This window comes from Ailuropoda melanoleuca, chromosome 14 (genome assembly GCF_002007445.2).
Source record: "Ailuropoda melanoleuca isolate Jingjing chromosome 14, ASM200744v2, whole genome shotgun sequence".
Classification (NCBI taxonomy): Eukaryota; Metazoa; Chordata; class Mammalia; order Carnivora; family Ursidae; genus Ailuropoda; species Ailuropoda melanoleuca.
Genome location: NC_048231.1, coordinates 26,730,227 through 26,743,565, shown reverse-complemented (window position 1 = coordinate 26,743,565; position 13,339 = coordinate 26,730,227). Strand labels below are relative to the sequence as shown.

Here is a 13,339-nt window from a genome sequence, read left to right as displayed (position 1 = left end):
GCGCCTGGGTGGCACAGCGGTTAAGCGTCTGCCTTCGGCTCAGGGCGTGATCCCGGCGTTATGGGATCGAGCCCCACATCAGGCTCCTCTGCTATGAGCCTGCTTCTTCCTCTCCCACTCCCCCTGCTTGTGTTCCCTCTCTCGCTGGCTGTCTCTATCTCTGTCAAATAAATAAAATCTTAAAAAAAATAATATAATAAAAAAATATTAAAAAAAAAAAGGAACCTAACTGCCTACTCTAACACTATTGTCTATGCTCCTAACCACTCAGGAGTACCGAATCCTACATGAACAAATCATGAAATTCATCTTCATGGGTGGGGGTGGGGGGAGAGATTGGCTGAAAATGATCATTGCAAAACATTTTTTTAAAGATTTATTTGGGGTGGGAGGGGCAGAGGGTGAGGGAGAGAAAGTCTTAAGCAGATGTTGTCCTGAGTGCCGAGCCTGCAGGGGGTCACCATCTCAGGACCCTGAGATCAGGACCTGAGCTGAAACAGAGAGTCCGATGCTTAACCTACTATGCCCTTCAGGCACCTCTCACTGCAAAATTTTTAAGGCAGAGTAGAAGTAACCATTTGCTATAGTTGACTAATAAGCAACTAACTCAAGAACATTTTTTAAAATTCATTCATTAAAGCAGCTTTTTCAGAACCTTAAAGTGACAGCCTAGTAGTGCTTTGTTACTCGAAGTGTGGCCCTTAGACCAGTAGCATTAGCATCGCCTGGGAACTTTTTTGAAAAGCAAAGGATCAGGCCCATCCAAGACTCACCCAGAATCTGCATTTTTTTTTTTTTTTTACTTTTTATTTTTTATTTTTTTAATTTTTTTTTATTATGTTAGTCACCGTACAGTACATCCCCGGTTTCCAATGTAAAGTTCAATGATTCATTAGTTGCATATAACACCCAGTGCACCATGCAATACGTGCCCTCCTTACTACCCATCACCGGTCTATCCCATTCCCCCGCCCCCCTCCCCCCTCCCCTCTGAGGCCCTCAGTTTGTTTCTCATAGTCTATAGTCTCTCATGCCTCATTCTCCCTTCTGATTACCCCCCCTTTCTTTATCCCTTTCTTCCCCTACCGATCTTCCTAGTTCTTATGTTCCATAGATGAGAGAAATCATATGATAATTGTCTTTCTCTGCTTGACTTATTTCACTTAGCATTATCTCCTCCAGTGCCGTCCATGTTGCAGCAAATGTTGAGAATTCGTTCTTTCTGATAGCTGAGTAATATTCCATTGTATATATGGACCACAGCTTCTTAATCCAGTCATCTGTTGAAGGGCATCTCGGTTCCTTCCACGATTTAGCTATTGTGGACAATGCTGCTATGAACATTGGGGTGCATATGGCCCTTCTCTTCACTATGTCTGTATCTTTGGGGTAAATACCCAGTAGTGAATCTGCATTTTAATCAAATCCGCAGTAGATTCAGTGCAGATTGAAATCTGAGAAGTGCTGCTCCGGACCAAGGTTCTCAACTTCCAGGATTGAGAATATCAGAATCACCTGGGGAGCAGAGTGTGATTTAATTGGCCTGGGGGGTGTGGCCTGAGTAGGGAGATTTTAAAAGCCCCCCAGGTGATGCTAATGTGCGGTCAAGGTTAAGAATCTGGGGACTTGGTTCTTAACACTGCCTGCGCCCCAGGTTCATCTGAAATTTTTAAAACATCCCCAAGCCTGATTGATCTCTGGGAATGATTTTTTTTTTTTTTTAGAAGCCCTGGTGATTCAAATGTGCAGCCAAGGTTTAGAACAAGTGTAGGAGACCAAACCTGAATTTCTTGGCCTTGCAATTATTCATTCAACAATTATTTTTAAAAAAAGATTTTATTTATTTATTTGAAAGAGAGTGAGTGAGAGAGAGCATGAGTGGGGTGGAGGGGCAGGGGGAGAGAGAGAGAGAGAAGCAGACTCCCTGCTGAGCAGGGAGCCCGATACAGGACTCCATCCCAGGACCCTGAGATCATGACCTGAGCTGAAGGCAGATGCTTAACTGACTGAGCCACCCAGGTGCCCCTCAACAATTACTTTTAATACTTCAATAATACAGGCAGGGTGGTGGGTACTGGGGCAAAGGAACAGCAATGAGACCCAGTCCCTGAGATCAGGGAGTGAGCTGGGCAAGTTACTTCTTTCTGAGCCTCAGTTCCCTTATCTGTGGGAGTGGGATAGTAATCAGGGGACCATCTGCCCACCTCACCTTTTCACCGGTGGGATGAATTCTTGCCCACACATCTTGCCGACTTTAGGTTTCCAGTGAGGCCACAGCTGACTGGATAAGGGTCAACACCTGATGGAGAAGTGACCAATCCAGGGGCTGACCAAAAGCCTAGGACTTGTGCCATTAGCGAAGTACTGATTTGTTTGCTGTGTTCTTTGACCAGAAAATACTATTTCCTAGAACTAGAATTATGACTGAGAAAATAACCAAAGTTTATGAGAGCTTGTTTGCTCTCAAGGGAGCTGATCTTTCTGAAATAGCCTTTCTTAGTATACCTTGCCGGAAGGTGTAGCACCTGTGAATAGCCAGCCTGGAGCTACCTGGAGGACAGCATTTGGTTTTGAATGGGTAAGAATGCACTATGGCTTACTGATCTATTTCTTGCGGTTTTCACAGACCAATGCAGTAGCTATTTACATTGGAAAGATGATTGACCTTCACTCGGAAAACAACATTCAGGTAAACTTTTATTGTTTAAATTCCTTTGGCTTTGCAGGGGAAATTAGATTTTTCCACATCTTGAGGGAATTGGTGCCAAGGAGGCATCTGCTCAAGTTCACTTGGTAAATCCAAGTCTGCATGATTTCAGAGCCCATGCCCTTTCCATGATTTTTATTTGCCCTTCTAGTGTTTTCTACAGATGTTGGTACTTGGCTCAGAAGAATTTCCTTAGGACTTTTTTCTTGATAAGGTATGTTTTTAGAAAAGTGAGAATGTATATCATTATTATGACTTAGAGATTCCTCAGGGATATATTTATTACTCTGCAAATTTTTCTAGAAAAATAAATTACTTTATTTTTTTTTTAAAGATTTTATTTATTTATTTGACAGAGATAGAGACAGCTAGCGAGAGAGGGAACACAAGCAGAGGGAGTGGGAGAGGAAGAAGCAGGCTCATAGCAGAGGAGCCCGTTACCATAATGCTGGGATCACGCCCTGAGCTGAAGGCAGACGCTTAACCGCTGTGCCACCCAGGCGCCCCTAAATTACTTTAAAGTTAAATGAAATCGGGATCAGTTTTGGCCTATGTAAAAATTTTTCTTAGTCTTCTCATTTTTTTCCTTCATAATAATATCATATGCAGGCATGGGAGCCCACCTGTGTGATTTGAGGAATAGTAGGGGTTGATCGCTTAATGGATTGCAATAATTCCTGGACACTTTAACCAAGGCATTCTATATCTCTGTTAATGCCGATGTATTGCATTGAAGGTGCATCTTTGTTATAGTTAAATTAATTCGCTGGATATGGTTACCAGCTAATCATTGAGAGAATGGACTATTAGACAGATAAGTTTTAGTCAAATAGACATATGCTATCCAAAATGGTAGCCGTGGCCACATATGGCAATTGAGCACTTGAAATATGGATAATTTGAGTTGAGATGTGCTATGTTGTAAAACACACATTGGATTTTAATAACAAAAAAGAATGTGAAATCTTTCTTTAATTGTTTTAATATCAATTATATCTTGAAATGATAAAATTTTGGATATACTGAGTTAAAAAGAAATATTATTAAAAACTAATTTTATCTGTTTCTTTTGACCTTAATGTGGCTATTATAGAATTTAAAATTATGTGTGGTTCACATTTGTGGCTTGCATTTATGTTTCTATTGGACTATGGTACACTAAATATGGAGAGTGACCAGCCCTTGAAGAACTAATGTTTATGAAGGGGACGATGGTAGAACCCAGTAAGGGAGAAGGGAAACAAAGAAATCGCAACAAAGAAGTGTTAGAAATTTGTCCTGTTTCACATTTTGTTACAGGTACAACTTTTTCCAAAAGACAAAAGATAACTTACCTCACCCAAGCTACCCCTGTTGCAAACACAATCTGGTGGTGGGATATATGTCTATGTATTTTCCCTCTAGTTCTGCTGTAATGGTAACTCAGCCACCAGCAGAATTGAGCTGGCACACCAGCTGATGGTTGACCAGAAATCCCATAGCTTTCTGCTGGCCGCCGTGGTGCTCTGGAGCTGAAAATGAGTGTTGAGAACACAGTCTCTCAGGAGGCCCTGGGAAGGGCTTGGGTGTAATGGGGTTGTTGTTGTGATATGATAGATGTGCTCTGAGTGGCCAAATCAAGACTGGGAAGCTCAGGCCCACCTGATACTGGTACTTCTGTATCAGCCCTGGGGATCAGGCTTGGTGATGGCCCAATCATGATAGGCCTGCTTGGAATGGTTTTAAATATTGGCTCCAATCTCTTTCATGTTCTTTATAGTCTTCAGAGCTGCCTGTTAGGGTTGATCTGGACTGAGTCAGAAAACCCCACAGTGAATCTGAATATTACCTAGTCTCTGCATTTTGGGATGTGCTTGGCTGATTTTTGACAGGTTGCTAGAAACCTCCGTTTTGCTTGGTTTTGTCATAATAATGTACCATGTATTCTCACAGGTATAAAGTTAGATTATTAATATACAGACACTCTCTTCAAGGAGATAAAATGATAAAAAAGGAGATAAAAAATACTGAGATTTGCTCCTGTAGTATAAAGATGAGTCAATTATTATTTGCGCCAACCTATGATACATCTTTAGAAAATCTTAAATGATTGTCTTCTCAGTGTCCAAAATTTTTGTTGCAAGGATTATCTTACCAGTGTAATATAAATTTGCTTGCTACTCGTTTCAGTTATCTATTGCTGTGTAAGAAACCAACCCCAAAGCATAGCAGCTTAAAACAGTAGCCATTTTATTTCTTAGGATCCTGTGGACCAGAAATTCCATGAGGTCCTAGCAAGGACAGCTTGTCTCTGCTCCGTGGTCAGTTGAGATAGCTCCAATAGCAGCTGGCTGGGAACTACAAGAATTACAATTCTGGTTTTCAATGGTGTTCTCTAACACTACTTTTTCATGTGACTAACTCAGACTTCCTTATGGCATGGTGGTCTCAAAGTAGTTGAACTTCTTATATAAGTGGTTGGCTTAACCCAAGCCAAAACAGAAGTTATCAAGCCTCTTAAAGTTTATTCCCCTATGAAAGAGAGAAATAATCCTTGACATTTGGGAGCTGGCCAGACACTATCAGCTAAACCTTGGTGTTGCTGGGAACTGGCAGGCTGTCCTTTTTCCTATTAAATATAAACATTTTCACTGAACACTGACATCAGACAAAGTCATTCTGTGACCAGGATGGGGCAAGACAAAGAAATAAATCCACTTCATAATCATGTCCAAATGCAGACACAAACAACAATGTGGCTTATATGAGTGACTGCTGCTTCTTTACTAATTATGACATAAACTTCATTCCATTCCTTCTGCCTTCTAGATAAAAATTTAAGATACCCAATCATAGAAGTACCCCTGCTTCCTGACAGCATCTGTTCCAGAGCCAAGCCCCACTTACTTGAACTCTTTTCAAAATTACCTCTATAAGTCAGTACTTACACCTTCTTATTGAGACAGTCTGTGGCTCCCCCATGGTGTGCATTCTCTCTCACTGCAGCTAGTCCATAAATCCAATTTCATTTGACTGCTGGTGTGTTCCTGGTAGTCTTTGTCAAGGGGCTATCAGCACTCCCATCAGGCTCAGTGTCACTTCCATTGCATTATATTGGTCAAGGCAAGTCACAAAGCCACCTAACTGCAAGGAGATGGGAAATAGACTCTTCCTTCCGGTGGGTGGGGCAGAATGCACACACAAGGGACTGGTGTGCCCATCTTTGGCAACAGAACTGTAGCTTGCGCACTCATATTTTATAGAGAGCAGTTGAATTTTACTTGGAAAATGATTGTGGGACACTGGCACTGACCACCTGTTTGGGCCATATTTGGTGACTAGGCCTTATTCAGGTAATAGAAGGATTCAGCCTCTCTTTACACTCTCAAAACATGACTTACCTTAAGTGTTTTTGTTTTAGAAATAAGGAAGGCTGCCTCATATCTTTTCCTTCCTCCAACATGCCTCTTACAACACTTCTGCTTTCCACGGGACTTGCTACTTCTTGTCCTGGGGCATGTCTCCTTGCTGGTCACCTTCTGCTACTCTGGGACAAACATCTTTGCTGGTTGTCTTACTGTTATCACCATTGTGCCTTCGAGGAGAACTGGTGGGACCAAGGCTGTTTTCCTTCCCCACTCCCTCTGTCCCTCCTGGACACCATCAACTGCAAGGCTGTTGTGTACAAGAGAGTTCAGCAGTGGTGAGGTGTAGCACAGAGGGAAAGCTGACAAAACAGGGTGTGGTAGCTCAGTCCTTGATATCTGTCAGTCCCTGGTTCATCTCTCTCCTGCCCTCCTGCCCCAGGGGGAGAGCAGACACTTTCCGACAATTCCCCTTGTTGCCATCTTTAGTCTTGATATATACAGCAGTCAGACATAACGAATCACCCTAGTGTTAACCATGGTAATCTATTTGTGCAAGATTATTGGTGTTTTCTTCCTTTTTGCTCAGCTGTATTTTTCTACGAGGAGCGTGTGTTGCTTTTGTAATATGACAAAAAAAAAATCAAGTCTCTTTCTAATTACCAACAAAGGAGGGGGCTCTAAACAGAGTTCCCTTTCCTTAGGAAAGACTTTCCCCATGAGCCTTAAATTTCTCATTACTTTCTGTTTAACCTTACCAGTGAGTGTTTAGAATGTAGTATCGGACGAGACAGTGTGACTTTTAACGTAAATGCTTAATGACTGTTTCAATACTTTTTAGACACGTGATCAGAGAGCGGGTCCTAATAAAGAAATGAGGTGTTGCCTGACTTAGTGATCAATTTAGTGAACAACTTGAGGAAGAAAATGGGTGAATTCCTTGGCAGGCAGCAAGTGCATAGATAATACTCTGGAGCCTCAGAAAACAGCATCGTAGGAGCTGTTTGTGGGAGCCAGATAAAAATGAGGTCATCTTATAATATGATCCAGCAGGCCCTTCACCATGGACAGAGTTATTATAAAGCCCCACTCAAAACAAATTCTACTGGAAGCAAGCGGTGTCCTGCTTCTGCTGAGTGAGTGCCTTTTCCTAGCTCATAGCCATCGAACTTGAAGGTGACAGAATGAGCACAGAGGAGAGATTAGCATACCTCCTGTAAGCACAGTAAAAGGGGGATCATGCCTGCCTCCTGTCAAGCACCTTGCTTGTCATTTACTTTGTCACTCATTCGCTTTTTCACTTGTAGGTGAAGAGGTTGAATGGAGGGTGTAAAGGCTGAGGATGGAGGTTTCTTAATTTAGGAACTCACACAAGCACCTACTGCATACTTCATGCTGTGCTATACACTTCCCACTGCTAGACAATATTTATGATAGCAATAACAACCATTTTCGATACCTATTGTGTGCCAGGTTTTGGCTGTGGCCATTGTGACATTCGGGCCTTAAAACCACCCTGCAAGGTTCAGTCCAGTCCTGTGACCTCTTCTTTTACAGATGAAGTAACTGACACACAGGAAGTTTAAGTGATTTACCCAAAGCCACGTAGCTAATACGAATCCAATCTGGGAAATTAAACACAGCATTAGGGTCTCCTGACTCTCAGTCTTGAGGTATTTCCATTAACTTTGTTGTGGCACCTCCTTGATTTTGGTGATTAAATCTGCTATTTTGCTCTGAGCAAGTGATTTTTGCTGTTTTCCTTTTGATTTTACACTTGGGAGCCAATCTTTTATTGGTGCAAATGTGATAAAAAGATTATAATGATTCCAACAAACTCCTATGATGTTCTTGAATTTTCCCTCATCCTACAACGATCTACTAAGTACCTGGTCTCATGCAAATATATGCAGTGATTCTCTCTCACGGTGTTTTGCTACTTATTGAATTTTTCTGTCTTGGTCCTTGGGGCCCATATTGTAAGAGTGTATCCACAGCAATCCGTTAACGGGAGCAAAACCCCCGAAGGTCTGAAGAACCACGCGAGCTTTCAGTATCAGCCCGACATTTTTTTTTTCTTCTCCTGGAATTCTCTTCCATGAGTGATGCAATTTGAAACAAATTCCCTCATAGTGAGATATCTAGGGAAGCTCAGTGGAGAGCAACAAAAATGATGAAATGTTTTCAAAATAAGACCCTTGAGGAAGAGGTAAGAAACCAAACCTGTTCAGCCTTGTGTCAAGAAAGGGGAGAAATAAGTATAAACATGTGTGCTGATGTAGTGGACAAAGTAGAAGTCCATCTGCCTCAGTATGAAGGAGGGCAAAGAAACCAGGAAGGGGGCTGAGTTAGAGTAAGGAAATTTTAGTTTAAAATAGGATAGTAATACATACTGAGGTAGCTTAATGAAAATTCCATTTCTATCCATTATCACTGCAGTGGTTCCCTGGGCAACATATGTACCCTATATGTGCACACTTCTGTATTGGGTTGACTGTGGCAGAACACAGTGATGCGTGGGCGGGGCACGGGCAAGGGGATTCTTGTATTAATGGACACCCATGATCTTGTTTTGTACCAAGCTTGAATGACTCAGCACGGGTCAATGTTTGACTGTTTTGTGACTCCTCTTTGACAGTTAAGATCAATTGTCACCTATATGAAATGTATTGTTTTTCTGGCATCATCATCATCATCATAATAATAATGATAATAAACAACATTAACTGAACACTTCTGAGTGCCAGGCATTGTGCTAATAAGTACTTCACATGCCTGCAAGGTAGGTGTTATTGGGCACTGGTTTCCTCATCTGAGAAGTGTGATAGTCACAGTGGAGATGAGGGCATGATAAGTATTTAACCAGTGGAAGCCAGGTATGTTCTATGTCCAACAATGCATGGGGCAGTTTCCTGAAGTTGGCTGGCTCAAAATGCCAATAGAATTGCTCTTGAGAACATTTTAGCTCTAAAGAAACCCCCAAGTTTATCAGAAGCCCCCCAGCTTCAATGTGACGTGAAGCTCTTTCCTGTACAATGGGGCATTCGGACCCTTCCAGCAATGGCAGTGACAAAGGTGTAAAGGCAGTGGGGGGGGGTGATTACTGAAGCTGAAGGGGCCTAGGTTTTATCAATGGAGCCCAGGGATTCTCAGACCTGACAGACTTCAAGAATCTGCTGGAAACCTTTGCAAGCTACAGATTTCCTGGGCACCAGCCCTGGAAATTCTGAGTCTGTAGATCTGAGATGGATAGATAGCCCAGGAAACTTTTGTTGTCGCTATCCCACAAGTGATTCTAATGGTTAGCCATGCCCCCTCGCCCCCAGTCCAATCTACCATTTACAAATGGGGGTTGTGTGCGCCTGAGGATGCAGAGCTGGGTTTTGCACCCAGGTCTCCTGCTTACTCCTCTTGCACACCAAGTCTCTGCTCATGGCTTGATGCTGCTGCTTTGTGTTGGGTCGTCATAAAGGAAGAAAAAGAGAAAGTTAAAAAAGGACATCCTGAATTTCTATGATAAATTAATAATTAATTGCATGCAAGTCCCTCCCTCCCCATGGGCCTTCATTGGGCACTTGCTGCGTGTTTGGACTGTAGGTCATGATGCTTTATGATGATTAGTGCAGGCCCAAGATCGATCGTGAGCACGGGTGGAGTTTGTAACCACCCAGATAATTAGGGAAGCTCTCTAAATAAAAGCTGTAGCTCGAGTACTTAATTACTAGGTGGGCTTGTGAATGTCAAGGCGTAAAATAAAAAGTTTATTTTTTTTTAAGGAAGTCAAAGTGACATCTCAGTGGGAGAAGCCTAGAAGAAGTTGTTTTAATTTTACCCAGCACCTACTGAGCTCCAGGGTCACTGGAGCTGGTTGAATAGGTGACTGAATCTGATTGTACAGGGTGTGTGTGTGTGTGTGGGGGGGCAACTTCAATTACTTGAGGTTGGGGGAAGCATTCAGCTTATTTCAGAAATAAGTTAAACAGAAATCCAGCAAAAGGTTAAATAACCTGCTTAGGTCAGGGGTACAGCTGGGATTTGAACCACAGCTGTCTGGCCGCCAAGCCTGAGCTCAGACCTGCCGCTCTTCCTGCCCACACAGAGAAGGTTGTATTAAGCCAGGGCAGAACGAGAAAGAGACTGTCCAGGGGTCAGAATCCACAGGCTAATCAGTAGGTCATTTGTCCCAGTCCCAGGCTCAGAACTCCATCTTCTGTTTTCATTGTTCTGGCTTAAATTCTGGCCTGTTTGCTTTCGGAATTGTGTCCGCCTGCTCACCGCCCCCCTCACGCCCCTTCCCCGGCTTAGCTGGGGATCTGAGCAGGGATGGGCTGGTGCTCATCCCAGCACGTGCCTGGGCCTGGTGCCCTATCTGTGGCTTCCAGTCTGGCCTCAGCGTCCTCCTCTGGACTCTTGAATGGCAGCTGCTCACCCGCAACCTCTATTAACCTCCTGATTTGGAACCATTCTTCAGCTAGATGCGTTCGGCAGTGCCCTGCTTTATGGGACAGAGAGAATGAGGGGATTCAGCCAGGAGGTTGTTTGGGAGTGCCGCGTGACCTCAGCAGGGCAGGTCAGGGCTGCATGGAGGTTTCCCATGAGTGCAGATTTGCCTTTTCTGGTACCTGCGTCAAGGCGGGCAGCTGCCCCATGGAGCCTCACTCATGGCCTCTGGAGGGGAGGGCATGTGAATGGAAGATATGACAAAACGGCCAGATGTTTGTGTTTGAGTCCGAAACACCTTGGGCCTGAGGGAAGTCAGTAGCAGAAGTGAGATGTCCAGCTTTCCGCTTCTGGAGCCTAGGCTGAGGGGACGTGGACAAAAAGAAAGAGAGACACTGACTTTGGGGGCTGAGCCTTGCAGCTGGGGAAGGGGGTGGCTTCCATAAACCCCAGTTAGGTTTGGAGGAGCTGGGATGGAGTAATAGCCTCTAGTGTGGGCTCCAGAGTTCTGGCAGTGATTCAGGGGGTATAGGTCCCCGGGACAGAGGTGACTGTACTGGATGTCCAGCAGGTGGTCCTGAGACAGCCTCACTCATAGAGCCTGCCAAGCCCAGCATGGCATGGCCCCAACGGGGCCATCGCCCTGCACCAAAGAGGAGGATATCAGAGGCAGAGGGTTCTAGACCCACAAAGGTCCCCAGGCACCAGCGTGATGTTGGAGCAGCAAGATCTCCCACTTCCCAGAAGAAGGCAGGAAATAGATAGTGGGTTCCAAAGAGGCCTTGAGATCAGGAACAAGGGCTGAGGCTGCACTGAGCTGTGTAGACTGAGAACCAGTGTAGACTGATGATAGGAGCCTAGTTGGAGAGGGGGGCATGGCCCGACGCCAGTGTGAGCAGGTCATGAGTGAGGTCCAGCCAGCCTCTTGTAGAGTTTGCAACAACACCCTCACCCTGCATCAGCCCCCTGAAACACAGATACAACCCTGGGGGGAGGAAGGGGAGGGGAGCCTGGAGCATGAACTGAATGAGAGTTCTTGTTAAAGAAATTAAGAGGATTCAAAAAAGTTACAGTTCTACTTTTTTACTTTTGTTGTTTGCAAACACAAACTTCTGAAGAGAGAAGCCTTGCCCTTTCCTTGTTCCTGGCCTTTCTTCACTCCTGGGAGCCCTTCTTTGACTTCTGGGTCTAGGGAAGCAGAGAGAAACATTCCCTGGATTCACATCCAGCACCTTCCTCTCCTCCCATGTCTTTGAGTGCTTCCCTGCCCAGAGGCAGATGGCTGCCTCTGACAGCCCAACTTCCTCCTTTTGTGGGCCACTAGGATTTAATCTCTGCAAGATTAGCTTTATTATGATCACTCCCGATTTATCTGGCGATCTCAGCATGCAGCTGTTTGCTGAAAGGTACAGTCTATTAGGGGCGGTTGTTACAGCGGTAGGAGGAGAGCAAGGATATGGCTGCTTTGCTGCTGTCCCTACAGTTTAGCCTTTGACTGATAGGTGTATAAACAAGAAAATACCTTGGCTGGATCCCCGTGCTCCAGAGGAGTCCGATGACATACAAGATGCTGTGCTGTCAGTTGCACTAACAGAGTCAAGTTAATTGATATCAATTAATATCTAATATTAGATATCAAATTAATTGATATCTATAATTGATATCAATTTAATTAATTAGTGGTTCAAATCTGTGGAGGACCAGTTATGTGCCAGGTTCTGTAACAGAACACTAAAACTCTAGAATAATTTTATATATATATATATCATTGAGATATATATAGATAAATATAATTGAGATATATATGTATATATATGATATATATCTTATATATATCAGAGGAAGTTTCTTGAAGGAGCTCTCTAGTTCTATTTTTAGATTCTGACTTGTGCGTATTTCTTTCTAATTTAACCGTATGAGTCTGCAATATAGGGATCTAATCATTTTCTTCCCCTGGTAGCTTTTAATCCTGCCTTTAAAATGTATTAATAATTGCTTAACATTTATTAACACTAATCTGTGTATTCTGAATGTGGCACTTCTCTTAATATTATCTCATAAAAACCTCATAAAAAACAAGTGAGCTAGATATGACTATTTCAGGACTTCACACTAAGAAAGTGATTCTCAGGTTATTTTGCCCAAGGTAACAGAGGAGGGAAGTGGCAGTCAGCAGTTGAACATTTACCGGCTTCACTCCATGTCCTCAGCTATACTGAAATGCACGGAGCCCTTACTCTGTGTCCAGCATTGTACCAGGGGATCCCATTGCCGTCATCTCTTTAGTCCTCACCAGAGCCCTTTGAGGTGCCTTCTGTTTTACAAATGGAGAAACTGAGGCTCAGAGAGGGTGATAACTTGCCCAAGGCTGGAGAGCAAGTAGTAGACTTTGAATGTTGGTCTTTCTGATTTCAGTAGCACCTATGTTATATCTACTAGTGTACATTTAACTGATTATATCCAGGTGGAAGGGAAGAAATTAACATTTACGGAATGTCTTTTTCGTACCAGGTCATCTATTGCTCTTTTCTGAAACAGCTCTATTAGGTGGAAATTATCGCTACTTACTGATAGAGCAGGCTCTCTGGGCAGGTGATTTTTTACTCACTGTCACAGGGCAAGTTAAGTGCTAACTTGATACTTTATCTGGTCTATTTTTTCCCATTACATCATTTTACTTCCCAAAAAAATAGAAATTCACATACAAAAATCATTTTGTGCATTCATTAGGTTTAATTCCTGGAGGACTAGCATAGAAAAACACCTATGGCTAGTAGTGGGGGTCAGTTCACTTAACTCATTGAATGATTGGCACCTCCCCCCGTGTTTCTAAGCATCTTTTAAGTAA

The 13,339-nt window shown here is 43.3% G+C and overlaps 1 long non-coding RNA gene across 3 annotated transcripts in view; it reads right to left on the bottom strand.

The window, feature by feature from the left end:
- Positions 1-5,814, bottom strand: part of LOC117796018 — a 26,711-nt gene extending 20,897 nt beyond the window's left edge. For all 3 annotated transcript variants that reach the window (XR_004620309.1, XR_004620307.1, XR_004620308.1), the window contains exon 1: positions 4,042-5,814. This is a non-coding gene — a long non-coding RNA (uncharacterized LOC117796018). The remainder of the gene's footprint in view (positions 1-4,041) is intronic.
- Between the last annotated feature and the right edge of the window lie 7,525 nt (positions 5,815-13,339).